Source organism: Lepisosteus platostomus, chromosome 5 (assembly GCF_059453375.1).
Source record: "Lepisosteus platostomus isolate fLepPlt1 chromosome 5, fLepPlt1.hap1, whole genome shotgun sequence".
NCBI classification, from domain to species: Eukaryota; Metazoa; Chordata; class Actinopteri; order Semionotiformes; family Lepisosteidae; genus Lepisosteus; species Lepisosteus platostomus.
In genome coordinates, this window is record NC_142615.1 from 26,497,754 (window position 1) to 26,511,630 (window position 13,877).

Here is a 13,877-nt window from a genome sequence, read left to right on the forward strand (position 1 = left end):
AGATCTGAGTGTGTGGGCTCTTCTGAGCCTTGCTGCTACATGGGGATTCAGTTGTCTGAAAAAACGCGTTTATTTCGGGCTGAAAAACACGTTTTGCAGAGTGTACTGTTACTGCCTCATAACTTACATGGGGTTGACCAAACTTGCAGAAACATGTTTATTTCTGCTGAAACACACGTTTTGACCCTTTCTGCACAGTGGGGTTAAGATCTGAGTGTGTGGGCTCTTCTGAGCCTTGCTGCTACATGGGGATTCAGTTGTCTGAAAAAACGCGTTTATTTCGGGCTGAAAAACACGTTTTGAAAAGTGTACTGTTACAGCCCCATAACTAACATGGGGTTGACCAAACTTGCAGAAACATGTTTATTTCTGCTGAAAAACATGTTTTGACACTTTCAGCACACTGGGGTTAAGATCTGAGTGTGTGGGCTCTTCTGAGCCTTGCTGCTACATGGGGATTCAGTTGTCTGAAAAAACGCGTTTATTTCGGGCTGAAAAACACGTTTTGAAAAGTGTACTGTTACTGCCCCATAACTTACATGGGGTTGACCAAACTTGCAGAAACATGTTTATTTCTGCTGAAAAACACGTTTTGAACCTTTCTGCACACTGGGGTTAAGATCTGAGTGTGTGGGCTCTTCTGAGCCTTGCTGCTACATGGGGATTCAGTTGTCTGAAAAAACGCGTTTATTTCGGGCTGAAAAACACGTTTTGAAAAGTGTACTGTTACTGCCCCATAACTTACATGGGGTTGACCAAACTTGCAGAAACATGTTTATTTCTGCTGAAAAACACGTTTTGACCCTTTCTGCACACTGGGGTTAAGATCTGAGTGTGTGGGCTCTTCTGAGCCTTGCTGCTACATGGGGATTCAGTTGTCTGAAAAAACGCGTTTATTTCGGGCTGAAAAACACGTTTTGAAAAGTGTACTGTTACAGCCCCATAACTAACATGGGGTTGACCAAACTTGCAGAAACATGTTTATTTCTGCTGAAAAACATGTTTTGACACTTTCAGCACACTGGGGTTAAGATCTGAGTGTGTAGGCTCTTCTGAGCCTTGCTGCTACATGGGGATTCAGTTGTCTGAAAAAACGCGTTTATTTCGGGCTGAAAAACACGTTTTGCAGAGTGTACTGTTACTGCCTCATAACTTACATGGGGTTGACCAAACTTGCAGAAACATGTTTATTTCTGCTGAAAAACACGTTTTGACCCTTTCTGCACCCTGGGGTTAAGATCTGAGTGTGTGGGCTCTTCTGAGCCTTGCTGCTACATGGGGATTCAGTTGTCTGAAAAAACGCGTTTATTTCGGGCTGAAAAACACGTTTTGAAAAGTGTACTGTTACTGCCCCATAACTTACATGGGGTTGACCAAACTTGCAGAAACATGTTTATTTCTGCTGAAAAACACGTTTTGAACCTTTTTGCACACTGGGGTTAAGATCTGAGTGTGTGGGCTCTTCTGAGCCTTGCTGCTACATGGGGATTCAGTTGTCTGAAAAAAATGCGTTTATTTCGGGCTGAAAAACACGTTTTGAAAAGTGTACTGTTACTGCCCCATAACTAACATGGGGTTGACAAAACTTGCAGAAACATGTTTATTTCTGCTGAAAAACATGTTTTGACACTTTCAGCACACTGGGGTTAAGATCTGAGTGTGTGGGCTCTTCTGAGCCTTGCTGCTACATGGGGATTCAGTTGTCTGAAAAAACGCGTTTATTTCGGGCTGAAAAACACGTTTTGAAAAGTGTACTGTTACTGCCCCATAACTTACATGGGGTTGACCAAACTTGCAGAAACATGTTTATTTCTGCTGAAAAACACGTTTTGAACCTTTCTGCACACTGGGGTTAAGATCTGAGTGTGTGGGCTCTTCTGAGCCTTGCTGCTAAATGGGGATTCAGTTGTTTGAAAAAACGCGTTTATTTCGGGCTGAAAACACGTTTTGAAAAGTGTACTGTTACTGCCCCATAATTTACATGGGGTTGACCAAACTTGCAGAAACATGTTTATTTCGGGCTGAAAAACACGTTTTGAAAAGTGTACTGTTACTGCCCCATAACTAACATGGGGTTGACCAAACTTGCAGAAACATGTTTATTTCTGCTGAAAAACATGTTTTGACACTTTCAGCACACTGGGGTTAAGATCTGAGTGTGTGGGCTCTTCTGAGCCTTGCTGCTACATGGGGATTCAGTTGTCTGAAAAAACGCGTTTATTTCGGGCTGAAAAACACGTTTTGAAAAGTGTACTGTTACTGCCCCATAACTTACATGGGGTTGACCAAACTTGCAGAAACATGTTTATTTCTGCTGAAAAACACGTTTTGAACCTTTCTGCACACTGGGGTTAAGATCTGAGTGTGTGGGCTCTTCTGAGCCTTGCTGCTACATGGGGATTCAGTTGTCTGAAAAAACGCGTTTATTTCGGGCTGAAAAACACGTTTTGCAGAGTGTACTGTTACTGCCTCATAACTTACATGGGGTTGACCAAACTTGCAGAAACGTTTATTTCTGCTGAAAAACACGTTTTGACCCTTTCTGCACAGTGGGGTTAAGATCTGAGTGTGTGGGCTCTTCTGAGCCTTGCTGCTACATGGGGATTCAGTTGTCTGAAAAAACGCGTTTATTTCGGGCTGAAAAACACGTTTTGAAAAGTGCACTGTTACAGCCCCATAACTAACATGGGGTTGACCAAACTTGCAGAAACATGTTTATTTCTGCTGAAAAACATGTTTTGACACTTTCAGCACACTGGGGTTAAGATCTGAGTGTGTGGGCTCTTCTGAGCCTTGCTGCTACATGGGGATTCAGTTGTCTGAAAAAACGCGTTTATTTCGGGCTGAAAAACACGTTTTGAAAAGTGTACTGTTACTGCCCCATAACTTACATGGGGTTGACCAAACTTGCAGAAACATGTTTATTTCTGCTGAAAAACACGTTTTGAACCTTTCTGCACACTGGGGTTAAGATCTGAGTGTGTGGGCTCTTCTGAGCCTTGCTGCTACATGGGGATTCAGTTGTCTGAAAAAACGCGTTTATTTCGGGCTGAAAAACACGTTTTGAAAAGTGTACTGTTACTGCCCCATAACTTACATGGGGTTGACCAAACTTGCAGAAACATGTTTATTTCTACTGAAAAACACGTTTTGACCCTTTCTGCACACTGGGGTTAAGAGCTGAGTGTGTGGGCTCTTCTGAGACTTGCTGCTACATGGGGATTCAGTTGTCTGAAAAAACGCGTTTATTTCGGGCTGAAAAACACGTTTTGAAAAGTGTACTGTTACTGCCCCATAACTTACATGGGGTTGACCAACTTGCAGAAACATGTTTATTTCTGCTGAAAAACACGTTTTGAACCTTTCTGCACACTGGGGTTAAGATCTGAGTGTGTGGGCTCTTCTGAGCCTTGCTGCTAAATGGGGATTCAGTTGTCTGAAAAAACGCGTTTATTTCGGGCTGAAAAACACGTTTTGCAGAGTGTACTGTTACTGCCTCATAACTTACATGGGGTTGACCAAACTTGCAGAAACATGTTTATTTCTGCTGAAAAACACGTTTTGACCCTTTCTGCACACTGGGGTTAAGATCTGAGTGTGTGGGCTCTTCTGAGCCTTGCTGCTACATGGGGATTCAGTTGTCTGAAAAAACGCGTTTATTTAGGGCTGAAAAACACGTTTTGAAAAGTGTACTGTTACAGCCCCATAACTAACATGGGGTTGACCAAACTTGCAGAAACATGTTTATTTCTGCTGAAAAACATGTTTTGACACTTTCAGCACACTGGGGTTAAGATCTGAGTGTGTAGGCTCTTCTGAGCCTTGCTGCTACATGGGGATTCAGTTGTCTGAAAAAACGCGTTTATTTCGGGCTGAAAAACACGTTTTGCAGAGTGTACTGTTACTGCCTCATAACTTACATGGGGTTGACCAAACTTGCAGAAACATGTTTATTTCTGCTGAAAAACATGTTTTGACACTTTCAGCACACTGGGGTTAAGATATGAGTGTGTGGGCTCTTCTGAGCCTTGCTGCTACATGGGGATTCAGTTGTCTGAAAAAACGTGTTTATTTCGGGCTGAAAAACACGTTTTGAAAAGTGTACTGTTACTGCCCCATAACTTACATGGGGTTGACCAAACTCGCAGAAACATGTTTATTTCTGCTGAAAAACATGTTTTGACACTTTCAGCACACTGGGGTTAAGATATGAGTGTGTGGGCTCTTCTGAGCCTTGCTGCTACATGGGGATTCAGTTGTCTGAAAAAACGTGTTTATTTCGGGCTGAAAAACACGTTTTGAAAAGTGTACTGTTACTGCCCCATAACTTACATGGGGTTGACCAAACTTGCAGAAACATGTTTATTTCTGCTGAAAAACACGTTTTGAACCTTTTTGCACACTGGGGTTAAGATCTGAGTGTGTGGGCTCTTCTGAGCCTTGCTGCTACATGGGGATTCAGTTGTCTGAAAAAATGCGTTTATTTCGGGCTGAAAAACACGTTTTGAAAAGTGTACTGTTACTGCCCCATAACTAACATGGGGTTGACCAAACTTGCAGAAACATGTTTATTTCTGCTGAAAAACATGTTTTGACACTTTCAGCACACTGGGGTTAAGATCTGAGTGTGTGGGCTCTTCTGAGCCTTGCTGCTACATGGGGATTCAGTTGTCTGAAAAAACGCGTTTATTTCGGGCTGAAAAACACGTTTTGAAAAGTGTACTGTTACTGCCCCATAACTTACATGGGGTTGACCAAACTTGCAGAAACATGTTTATTTCTGCTGAAAAACACGTTTTGAACCTTTCTGCACACTGGGGTTAAGATCTGAGTGTGTGGGCTCTTCTGAGCCTTGCTGCTACATGGGGATTCAGTTGTCTGAAAAAACGCGTTTATTTCGGGCTGAAAAACACGTTTTGCAGAGTGTACTGTTACTGCCTCATAACTTACATGGGGTTGACCAAACTTGCAGAAACATGTTTATTTCTGCTGAAAAACACGTTTTGACCCTTTCTGCACACTGGGGTTAAGATCTGAGTGTGTGGGCTCTTCTGAGCCTTGCTGCTACATGGGGATTCAGTTGTCTGAAAAAACGCGTTTATTTCCGGCTGAAAAACACGTTTTGAAAAGTGTACTGTTACTGCCCCATAACTTACATGGGGTTGACCAAACTCGCAGAAACATGTTTATTTCTGCTGAAAAACATGTTTTGACACTTTCAGCACATTGGGTTAAGATATGAGTGTGTGGGCTCTTCTGAGCCTTGCTGCTACATGGGGATTCAGTTGTCTGAAAAAACGCGTTTATTTCGGGCTGAAAAACACGTTTTGAAAAGTGTACTGTTACTGCCCCATAACTTACATGGGGTTGACCAAACTTGCAGAAACATGTTTATTTCTGCTGAAAAACACGTTTTGAACCTTTCTGCACACTGGGGTTAAGATCTGAGTGTGTGGGCTCTTCTGAGCCTTGCTGCTACATGGGGATTCAGTTGTTTGAAAAAACGCGTTTATTTCGGGCTGAAAACACGTTTTGAAAAGTGTACTGTTACTGCCCCATAACTTACATGGGGTTGACCAAACTTGCAGAAACATGTTTATTTCTGCTGAAAAACACGTTTTGAATCTTTCTGCACACTGGGGTTAAGATCTGAGTGTGTGGGCTCTTCTGAGCCTTGCTGCTACATGGGGATTCAGTTGTCTGAAAAAACGCGTTTATTTCGGGCTGAAAAACACGTTTTGAAAAGTGTACTGTTACTGCCCCATAACTTACATGGGGTTGACCAAACTTGCAGAAACATGTTTATTTCTGCTGAAAAACACGTTTTGAACCTTTCTGCACACTGGGGTTAAGATCTGAGTGTGTGGGCTCTTCTGAGCCTTGCTGCTACATGGGGATTCAGTTGTTTGAAAAAACGCGTTTATTTCGGGCTGAAAACACGTATTGAAAAGTGTACTGTTACTGCCCCATAACTTACATGGGGTTGACCAAACTTGCAGAAACATGTTTATTTCTGCTGAAAAACACGTTTTGACCCTTTCTGCACACTGGGGTTAAGAGCTGAGTGTGTGGGCTCTTCTGAGACTTGCTGCTACATGGGGATTCAGTTGTCTGAAAAAACGCGTTTATTTCGGGCTGAAAAACACGTTTTGAAAAGTGTACTGTTACTGCCCCATAACTTACATGGGGTTGACCAAACTTGCAGAAACATGTTTATTTCTGCTGAAAAACACGTTTTGAACCTTTCTGCACACTGGGGTTAAGATCTGAGTGTGTGGGCTCTTCTGAGCCTTGCTGCTACATGGGGATTCAGTTGTCTGAAAAAACGCGTTTATTTCGGGCTGAAAAACACGTTTTGCAGAGTGTACTGTTACTGCCTCATAACTTACATGGGGTTGACCAAACTTGCAGAAACATGTTTATTTCTGCTGAAAAACACGTTTTGACCCTTTCTGCACACTGGGGTTAAGATCTGAGTGTGTGGGCTCTTCTGAGCCTTGCTGCTACATGGGGATTCAGTTGTCTGAAAAAACGCGTTTATTTCGGGCTGAAAAACACGTTTTGAAAAGTGTACTGTTACAGCCCCATAACTAACATGGGGTTGACCAAACTTGCAGAAACATGTTTATTTCTGCTGAAAAACATGTTTTGACACTTTCAGCACACTGGGGTTAAGATCTGAGTGTGTAGGCTCTTCTGAGCCTTGCTGCTACATGGGGATTCAGTTGTCTGAAAAAACGCGTTTATTTCGGGCTGAAAAACACGTTTTGCAGAGTGTACTGTTACTGCCTCATAACTTACATGGGGTTGACCAAACTTGCAGAAACATGTTTATTTCTGCTGAAAAACACGTTTTGACCCTTTCTGCACACTGGGGTTAAGATCTGAGTGTGTGGGCTCTTCTGAGCCTTGCTGCTACATGGGGATTCAGTTGTCTGAAAAAACGCGTTTATTTCCGGCTGAAAAACACGTTTTGAAAAGTGTACTGTTACTGCCCCATAACTTACATGGGGTTGACCAAACTCGCAGAAACATGTTTATTTCTGCTGAAAAACATGTTTTGACACTTTCAGCACACTGGGGTTAAGATATGAGTGTGTGGGCTCTTCTGAGCCTTGCTGCTACATGGGGATTCAGTTGTCTGAAAAAACGTGTTTATTTCGGGCTGAAAAACACGTTTTGAAAAGTGTACTGTTACTGCCCCATAACTTACATGGGGTTGACCAAACTTGCAGAAACATGTTTATTTCTGCTGAAAAACACGTTTTGAACCTTTCTGCACACTGGGGTTAAGATCTGAGTGTGTGGGCTCTTCTGAGCCTTGCTGCTACATGGGGATTCAGTTGTTTGAAAAAACGCGTTTATTTCGGGCTGAAAACACGTTTTGAAAAGTGTACTGTTACTGCCCCATAACTTACATGGGGTTGACCAAACTTGCAGAAACATGTTTATTTCTGCTGAAAAACACGTTTTGAACCTTTCTGCACACTGGGGTTAAGATCTGAGTGTGTGGGCTCTTCTGAGCCTTGCTGCTACATGGGGATTCAGTTGTCTGAAAAAACGCGTTTATTTCGGGCTGAAAAACACGTTTTGAAAAGTGTACTGTTACTGCCCCATAACTTACATGGGGTTGACCAAACTTGCAGAAACATGTTTATTTCTGCTGAAAAACACGTTTTGAACCTTTCTGCACACTGGGGTTAAGATCTGAGTGTGTGGGCTCTTCTGAGCCTTGCTGCTAAATGGGGATTCAGTTGTTTGAAAAAACGCGTTTATTTCGGGCTGAAAACACGTTTTGAAAAGTGTACTGTTACTGCCCCATAATTTACATGGGGTTGACCAAACTTGCAGAAACATGTTTATTTCTGCTGAAAAACACGTTTTGAACCTTTCTGCACACTGGGGTTAAGATCTGAGTGTGTGGGCTCTTCTGAGCCTTGCTGCTACATGGGGATTCAGTTGTCTGAAAAAACGCGTTTATTTCGGGCTGAAAAACACGTTTTGAAAAGTGTACTGTTACTGCCCCATAACTTACATGGGGTTGACCAAACTTGCAGAAACATGTTTATTTCTGCTGAAAAACACGTTTTGAACCTTTCTGCACACTGGGGTTAAGATCTGAGTGTGTGGGCTCTTCTGAGCCTTGCTGCTACATGGGGATTCAGTTGTCTGAAAAAACGCGTTTATTTCGGGCTGAAAAACACGTTTTGAAAAGTGTACTGTTACTGCCCCATAACTTACATGGGGTTGACCAAACTTGCAGAAACATGTTTATTTCTGCTGAAAAACATGTTTTGAACCTTTTTGCACACTGGGGTTAAGATCTGAGTGTGTGGGCTCTTCTGAGCCTTGCTGCTACATGGGGATTCAGTTGTCTGAAAAAATGCGTTTATTTCGGGTTGAAAAACACGTTTTGAAAAGTGTACTGTTACTGCCCCATAACTAACATGGGGTTGACCAAACTTGCAGAAACATGTTTATTTCTGCTGAAAAACACGTTTTGAACCTTTCTGCACACTGGGGTTAAGATCTGAGTGTGTGGGCTCTTCTGAGCCTTGCTGCTACATGGGGATTCAGTTGTCTGAAAAAACGCGTTTATTTCGGGCTGAAAAACACGTTTTGAAAAGTGTACTGTTACTGCCCCATAACTTACATGGGGTTGACCAAACTTGCAGAAACATGTTTATTTCTGCTGAAAAACACGTTTTGACCCTTTCTGCACACTGGGGTTAAGAGCTGAGTGTGTGGGCTCTTCTGAGACTTGCTGCTACATGGGGATTCAGTTGTCTGAAAAAACGCGTTTATTTCGGGCTGAAAAACACGTTTTGAAAAGTGTACTGTTACTGCCCCATAACTTACATGGGGTTGACCAAACTTGCAGAAACATGTTTATTTCTGCTGAAAAACACGTTTTGAACCTTTCTGCACACTGGGGTTAAGATCTGAGTGTGTGGGCTCTTCTGAGCCTTGCTGCTACATGGGGATTCAGTTGTCTGAAAAAACGCGTTTATTTCGGGCTGAAAAACACGTTTTGCAGAGTGTACTGTTACTGCCTCATAACTTACATGGGGTTGACCAAACTTGCAGAAACATGTTTATTTCTGCTGAAAAACACGTTTTGACCCTTTCTGCACACTGGGGTTAAGATCTGAGTGTGTGGGCTCTTCTGAGCCTTGCTGCTACATGGGGATTCAGTTGTCTGAAAAAACGCGTTTATTTCGGGCTGAAAAACACGTTTTGAAAAGTGTACTGTTACAGCCCCATAACTAACATGGGGTTGACCAAACTTGCAGAAACATGTTTATTTCTGCTGAAAAACATGTTTTGACACTTTCAGCACACTGGGGTTAAGATCTGAGTGTGTAGGCTCTTCTGAGCCTTGCTGCTACATGGGGATTCAGTTGTCTGAAAAAACGCGTTTATTTCGGGCTGAAAAACACGTTTTGCAGAGTGTACTGTTACTGCCTCATAACTTACATGGGGTTGACCAAACTTGCAGAAACATGTTTATTTCTGCTGAAAAACACGTTTTGACCCTTTCTGCACACTGGGGTTAAGATCTGAGTGTGTGGGCTCTTCTGAGCCTTGCTGCTACATGGGGATTCAGTTGTCTGAAAAAACGCGTTTATTTCCGGCTGAAAAACACGTTTTGAAAAGTGTACTGTTACTGCCCCATAACTTACATGGGGTTGACCAAACTCGCAGAAACATGTTTATTTCTGCTGAAAAACATGTTTTGACACTTTCAGCACACTGGGGTTAAGATATGAGTGTGTGGGCTCTTCTGAGCCTTGCTGCTACATGGGGATTCAGTTGTCTGAAAAAACGTGTTTATTTCGGGCTGAAAAACACGTTTTGAAAAGTGTACTGTTACTGCCCCATAACTTACATGGGGTTGACCAAACTTGCAGAAACATGTTTATTTCTGCTGAAAAACACGTTTTGAACCTTTCTGCACACTGGGGTTAAGATCTGAGTGTGTGGGCTCTTCTGAGCCTTGCTGCTACATGGGGATTCAGTTGTTTGAAAAAACGCGTTTATTTCGGGCTGAAAACACGTTTTGAAAAGTGTACTGTTACTGCCCCATAATTTACATGGGGTTGACCAAACTTGCAGAAACATGTTTATTTCTGCTGAAAAACACGTTTTGAACCTTTCTGCACACTGGGGTTAAGATCTGAGTGTGTGGGCTCTTCTGAGCCTTGCTGCTACATGGGGATTCAGTTGTCTGAAAAAACGCGTTTATTTCGGGCTGAAAAACACGTTTTGAAAAGTGTACTGTTACTGCCCCATAACTTACATGGGGTTGACCAAACTTGCAGAAACATGTTTATTTCTGCTGAAAAGCACGTTTTGAACCTTTCTGCACACTGGGGTTAAGATCTGAGTGTGTGGGCTCTTCTGAGCCTTGCTGCTACATGGGGATTCAGTTGTCTGAAAAAACGCGTTTATTTCGGGCTGAAAAACACGTTTTGCAGAGTGTACTGTTACTGCCTCATAACTTACATGGGGTTGACCAAACTTGCAGAAACATGTTTATTTCTGCTGAAAAACACGTTTTGACCCTTTCTGCACACTGGGGTTAAGATCTGAGTGTGTGGGCTCTTCTGAGCCTTGCTGCTACATGGGGATTCAGTTGTCTGAAAAAACGCGTTTATTTCGGGCTGAAAAACACGTTTTGAAAAGTGTACTGTTACAGCCCCATAACTAACATGGGGTTGACCAAACTTGCAGAAACATGTTTATTTCTGCTGAAAAACATGTTTTGACACTTTCAGCACACTGGGGTTAAGATCTGAGTGTGTAGGCTCTTCTGAGCCTTGCTGCTACATGGGGATTCAGTTGTCTGAAAAAACGCGTTTATTTCGGGCTGAAAAACACGTTTTGCAGAGTGTACTGTTACTGCCTCATAACTTACATGGGGTTGACCAAACTTGCAGAAACATGTTTATTTCTGCTGAAAAACACGTTTTGACACTTTCAGCACACTGGGGTTAAGATATGAGTGTGTGGGCTCTTCTGAGCCTTGCTGCTACATGGGGATTCAGTTGTCTGAAAAAACGTGTTTATTTCGGGCTGAAAAACACGTTTTGAAAAGTGTACTGTTACTGCCCCATAACTTACATGGGGTTGACCAAACTCGCAGAAACATGTTTATTTCTGCTGAAAAACATGTTTTGACACTTTCAGCACACTGGGGTTAAGATATGAGTGTGTGGGCTCTTCTGAGCCTTGCTGCTACATGGGGATTCAGTTGTCTGAAAAAACGTGTTTATTTCGGGCTGAAAAACACGTTTTGAAAAGTGTACTGTTACTGCCCCATAACTTACATGGGGTTGACCAAACTTGCAGAAACATGTTTATTTCTGCTGAAAAACACGTTTTGAACCTTTTTGCACACTGGGGTTAAGATCTGAGTGTGTGGGCTCTTCTGAGCCTTGCTGCTACATGGGGATTCAGTTGTCTGAAAAAATGCGTTTATTTCGGGCTGAAAAACACGTTTTGAAAAGTGTACTGTTACTGCCCCATAACTAACATGGGGTTGACCAAACTTGCAGAAACATGTTTATTTCTGCTGAAAAACATGTTTTGACACTTTCAGCACACTGGGGTTAAGATCTGAGTGTGTGGGCTCTTCTGAGCCTTGCTGCTACATGGGGATTCAGTTGTCTGAAAAAACGCGTTTATTTCGGGCTGAAAAACACGTTTTGAAAAGTGTACTGTTACTGCCCCATAACTTACATGGGGTTGACCAAACTTGCAGAAACATGTTTATTTCTGCTGAAAAACACGTTTTGAACCTTTCTGCACACTGGGGTTAAGATCTGAGTGTGTGGGCTCTTCTGAGCCTTGCTGCTACATGGGGATTCAGTTGTCTGAAAAAACGCGTTTATTTCGGGCTGAAAAACACGTTTTGCAGAGTGTACTGTTACTGCCTCATAACTTACATGGGGTTGACCAAACTTGCAGAAACATGTTTATTTCTGCTGAAAAACACGTTTTGACCCTTTCTGCACACTGGGGTTAAGATCTGAGTGTGTGGGCTCTTCTGAGCCTTGCTGCTACATGGGGATTCAGTTGTCTGAAAAAACGCGTTTATTTCCGGCTGAAAAACACGTTTTGAAAAGTGTACTGTTACTGCCCCATAACTTACATGGGGTTGACCAAACTCGCAGAAACATGTTTATTTCTGCTGAAAAACATGTTTTGACACTTTCAGCACATTGGGTTAAGATATGAGTGTGTGGGCTCTTCTGAGCCTTGCTGCTACATGGGGATTCAGTTGTCTGAAAAAACGCGTTTATTTCGGGCTGAAAAACACGTTTTGAAAAGTGTACTGTTACTGCCCCATAACTTACATGGGGTTGACCAAACTTGCAGAAACATGTTTATTTCTGCTGAAAAACACGTTTTGAACCTTTCTGCACACTGGGGTTAAGATCTGAGTGTGTGGGCTCTTCTGAGCCTTGCTGCTACATGGGGATTCAGTTGTTTGAAAAAACGCGTTTATTTCGGGCTGAAAACACGTTTTGAAAAGTGTACTGTTACTGCCCCATAACTTACATGGGGTTGACCAAACTTGCAGAAACATGTTTATTTCTGCTGAAAAACACGTTTTGAATCTTTCTGCACACTGGGGTTAAGATCTGAGTGTGTGGGCTCTTCTGAGCCTTGCTGCTACATGGGGATTCAGTTGTCTGAAAAAACGCGTTTATTTCGGGCTGAAAAACACGTTTTGAAAAGTGTACTGTTACTGCCCCATAACTTACATGGGGTTGACCAAACTTGCAGAAACATGTTTATTTCTGCTGAAAAACACGTTTTGAACCTTTCTGCACACTGGGGTTAAGATCTGAGTGTGTGGGCTCTTCTGAGCCTTGCTGCTACATGGGGATTCAGTTGTTTGAAAAAACGCGTTTATTTCGGGCTGAAAACACGTATTGAAAAGTGTACTGTTACTGCCCCATAACTTACATGGGGTTGACCAAACTTGCAGAAACATGTTTATTTCTGCTGAAAAACACGTTTTGACCCTTTCTGCACACTGGGGTTAAGAGCTGAGTGTGTGGGCTCTTCTGAGACTTGCTGCTACATGGGGATTCAGTTGTCTGAAAAAACGCGTTTATTTCGGGCTGAAAAACACGTTTTGAAAAGTGTACTGTTACTGCCCCATAACTTACATGGGGTTGACCAAACTTGCAGAAACATGTTTATTTCTGCTGAAAAACACGTTTTGAACCTTTCTGCACACTGGGGTTAAGATCTGAGTGTGTGGGCTCTTCTGAGCCTTGCTGCTACATGGGGATTCAGTTGTCTGAAAAAACGCGTTTATTTCGGGCTGAAAAACACGTTTTGCAGAGTGTACTGTTACTGCCTCATAACTTACATGGGGTTGACCAAACTTGCAGAAACATGTTTATTTCTGCTGAAAAACACGTTTTGACCCTTTCTGCACACTGGGGTTAAGATCTGAGTGTGTGGGCTCTTCTGAGCCTTGCTGCTACATGGGGATTCAGTTGTCTGAAAAAACGCGTTTATTTCGGGCTGAAAAACACGTTTTGAAAAGTGTACTGTTACAGCCCCATAACTAACATGGGGTTGACCAAACTTGCAGAAACATGTTTATTTCTGCTGAAAAACATGTTTTGACACTTTCAGCACACTGGGGTTAAGATCTGAGTGTGTAGGCTCTTCTGAGCCTTGCTGCTACATGGGGATTCAGTTGTCTGAAAAAACGCGTTTATTTCGGGCTGAAAAACACGTTTTGCAGAGTGTACTGTTACTGCCTCATAACTTACATGGGGTTGACCAAACTTGCAGAAACATGTTTATTTCTGCTGAAAAACACGTTTTGACCCTTTCTGCACACTGGGGTT